This window comes from Etheostoma spectabile, chromosome 4 (assembly GCF_008692095.1).
Source record: "Etheostoma spectabile isolate EspeVRDwgs_2016 chromosome 4, UIUC_Espe_1.0, whole genome shotgun sequence".
Taxonomy (NCBI): Eukaryota; Metazoa; Chordata; class Actinopteri; order Perciformes; family Percidae; genus Etheostoma; species Etheostoma spectabile.
This window is the reverse complement of record NC_045736.1, coordinates 31,848,828-31,852,318: the sequence shown is the minus strand read 5'-3', so window position 1 is coordinate 31,852,318 and position 3,491 is coordinate 31,848,828. Positions and strand designations below refer to the sequence as shown.

At 41.9% G+C, this 3,491-nt stretch overlaps 1 protein-coding gene and 1 long non-coding RNA gene across 5 annotated transcripts in view; one reads left to right on the top strand and one right to left on the bottom strand.

Annotated features, from left to right (window-relative positions):
- Positions 1–1,638, bottom strand: part of LOC116688698 (uncharacterized) — a 24,160-nt gene extending 22,522 nt beyond the window's left edge. Inside the window, exon 1 of the long non-coding RNA XR_004331839.1 lies at positions 1,497–1,638. This is a non-coding gene — a long non-coding RNA (uncharacterized LOC116688698). The remainder of the gene's footprint in view (positions 1–1,496) is intronic.
- The window catches only part of grip2b (glutamate receptor interacting protein 2b), a 375,168-nt gene that overhangs the window by 113,060 nt on the left and 258,617 nt on the right, over positions 1–3,491 (top strand). The window lies entirely within an intron of this gene.

Sequence of the window (3,491 nt, the reverse complement as noted above, 5' to 3'; positions counted from 1 at the left end):
TGTGTGTGTGTGTGTGTGTCCGTGTGCATGCATAAAGAAGTGTTGGAGCTCTTAGGGGAGGTGAGACGAGCCAGGACCCGGTGTGTGATCGTCGTCGCCGCCACGGGAGAGCGAGATGAGCACACGGCTTATTAAGGGGATCGCCACAGGAGGGCGAGTCGATCTCGGTGCCAGCTGGAGTTTCCTCAAAGCTGGGAGAAGCAGAGAGAGAGAGAGAGGGAGAGAGAGAGAGGATGTTAAAAAGATCTGGCAGAGAGGAAGAGACAGAGACAGGCAGACAATAATCATAGAGAAGGGGACATGAAGACCAAGGAACAGCTGGATAGAAATAACTGCAATCAAGTAGTGAAACCAGAAACTAGCCAGAGACTTGTCTAAGACCTCCATAGTGGGTGACCCACTACATGATAACATCCTGAAAATGGCCTAATTCTACACATATAAGGGGTTGGGGATTAAGTTTAGCATCAGAAACACAAATTGTAATAACATTTTAGACACTAGATCATTCTCAGTGGGAGATCAACATCTTACATTGGCAATCTGTTAAATTTAAAATAATATCATTAATACAAAGTTGTTTGAAGTTCAGTCAAAATTAAGATAGACATTAACAGCATCATTACGAGGACGACTCAGGCTGGCAACCCCCAACATCTGGACATTCCATTTTCTCTTGCTGCGAGACTAATGAACTCCAGATTAATTGCCATCAGGATGATTAATGCTGTATACAAAACTAGATATGCTCCCGTATACACACGCACAAAACAATAGTGTGCATCTGGCTCTAAGAAAACATTTAGGTCTGACTGTTCACAGGTGTTTTTTATTGTGTTTTCCATTGAGTTTTTTATGCAATCTGAAGGTCATTGGCATTATTTAACTTAGCTTAATAGCTGGTTTGATTTGCATTAAGAGATGATCTTATCGAAGGTTTTGCATCTCAATTGTTATGTATCGTCAATGGTATGTGATAATGTGGGGGGGCTATTTTAATTCCAAAGGCAAAGGGAACTTTTTTAGGATAAATAGTATCCTGATCTCTCTCTCTCTTCGTCCTTCTCTCTCTAATAGTATCTATATATTAATATATGTATATTATATATATTACATATATATACTATATGTGATGAGAAGTTGTTGATCAGTGTTCAGTCTTGCATCTCCAATCTCCTACAGCAGCTCAATGAGGACTATGGTTACCTGGTCCTCAGATCTCTGCAGGGTAAACCAGACAGCTAGCTAGACTATCTGTCAATCTGAGGACATGGTTACTGGTCCTCAGATCTCTGCAGGGTAACTCAGACAGCTAGCAGACTATCTGTCCAATCTGAGGACTATGGTTACCTGGTCCTCAGATCTCCGCAGGGTAAATCCAGACAGCTAGACGACTATCTGTCCAATCGGAGGACTATGGTTTCCTGGTATCAGACTCTGCAGGGTAAATCCAGACAGCTTGCTAGACTATCTGTCCAATCGGAGTCTTTCTACACGATTAGCGCCGCCCAAGACCATTGTGATTGGTTTAAAGAAATGCCAATAGACCAGAGTATGTCTTTCTCCCATCCCGAAATGCTGTGTGGATTATCCAGACCCTTCTTCGCAGTGCTGTGGACGAAGGTCTAGCAATGCGAGACTAGGTCAGCCGTGACTATAGACTGTAAAAATACTGGATGTAGATGGATGTGACTGACATTTTTTCAGACTAATTTTACCTACCCAGATTCCAAATATTGTTCATGGTGTTTCAAGCATTATAACACAACGCTTATTGTTGTTCCATGACATCACCCATTGTTTTTTTGAACTTTTATTTTGAAGCCAGGATTTTGCATTTTGGCTGTCACCGTCTTGGTATTTTGGAGCCAGTAGTGAACATATTTGGACAAAAGGGTGGAACTGGGGAGGATGATGCATCTGAGCCAGTGTTGTGTATGGTTTAATGGCAGTTTGCTGCCATTCATCTGCATATAAGGCAGTACACAGAGCTGGTTGAGAATCAACAGACTTTTCTTAAGTTACCAGCTAACGCTAGTACTAGCTAGCTAGCTAGCCTTAGTCGACAAGGTGCAACTGAATGCTAAACAAGATATCTTTGCACAACCAAATGTTCCAATTAACTTTGAAGTGAAAACACAATAAAACACAGACAGCACTCGAAAACAAGCTGACGGCTATTCCAAGTAATGCAGGTTTTAGGGCTCTTCACATTGGCTTCACTTTTCAGGCCTGAGAGTTGCCACTTGGGTGGGACCTGTTGTACATTTGGCCACACAGAGCTAGGATGTAGCGCAACACCCCCATGGATAACATTGAATGGCAGCCTATTGTTGGATGATTACTCCTCAGTATACCGTGAATAATGGTAACTTGAATGCTTTTGTTTCTGATAGCCTGCTGTTTAGACTCAGAGCTAGAATACACAAGAAAAAAAAACTAGACGGCAATGTTCAAACAAGTCACCCTATCTTTACACACACACACACACACACACACACACACACACACACACAAAGAAAACACACAAGCGCACTCATCAGCCTCCATGCATATGCAATTATGCACTGCTGCAGTGCAGAAAAAGACATGTCTTATAACACCCACCAATACATGTTTTTACACACACACACACACACACACACACACACACACACACACACACACTCAAGAACCTAGGGTAATTTTGTTAATTAATTAGCCTGTACAACATCCCAGCATGGAGTTAATTAGAAAGCCTGTCACCACCTGCATGTCTCACAGATATCACTGTTTCTTCAGGTCACATTCAACCACTATCACAGCACACACAGGCGCACACACACACACACACACACACACACACACACACACACACACGGGTGGTCTTTTCCATGGCCCCTATCTAAATGATGCAGGTGCATTGTGTAATTCCCAAACCTAGTCTGGAAGAAAATTAAGATTGCGTGTTGATTTGAAATGAATGGTTCTGTTACTTGGTTATGCTTTTTACATTTCTACACATGGACCGTTGCTGTCATCCTTGATAACATCCATTTGGTTAGTAAAAGCCTCGAGTCCCAGCAGTCTCTTGCTGTACTGGTTTCAGCAAGTGTTTCCAAACTTGCAGCCAATCAGAAGGCTACCTTGGGCTTCCCAAAGGTCTCGATGACTTCTTCTCTGACCAGATTTTTCTTCTCTGCAAACTCAACATGGTCTAGCAAGATGTCTAGTCGAAAAACAGGATCCCAAAACCTGAAACAGATCAAGTGGAAGAGAAATCAAGAAGTTTGGGTTGAGAAACTGGACTCATTGAAATTGTAGTTTTTGTAAGTTTTAGGTTTTGGAAATTGGTTGTTTTCAACTTTTAATTGAGTCAATTTTACTTAAATCGTGGCAAATTGATATAAAGCTAATTTTACGTTATTTTGCTGCTTTTTTCTATTTCCTCTCCCCTGTTGAGGCACCAACTCCACACACACACACACACACACACACACACACACACACAC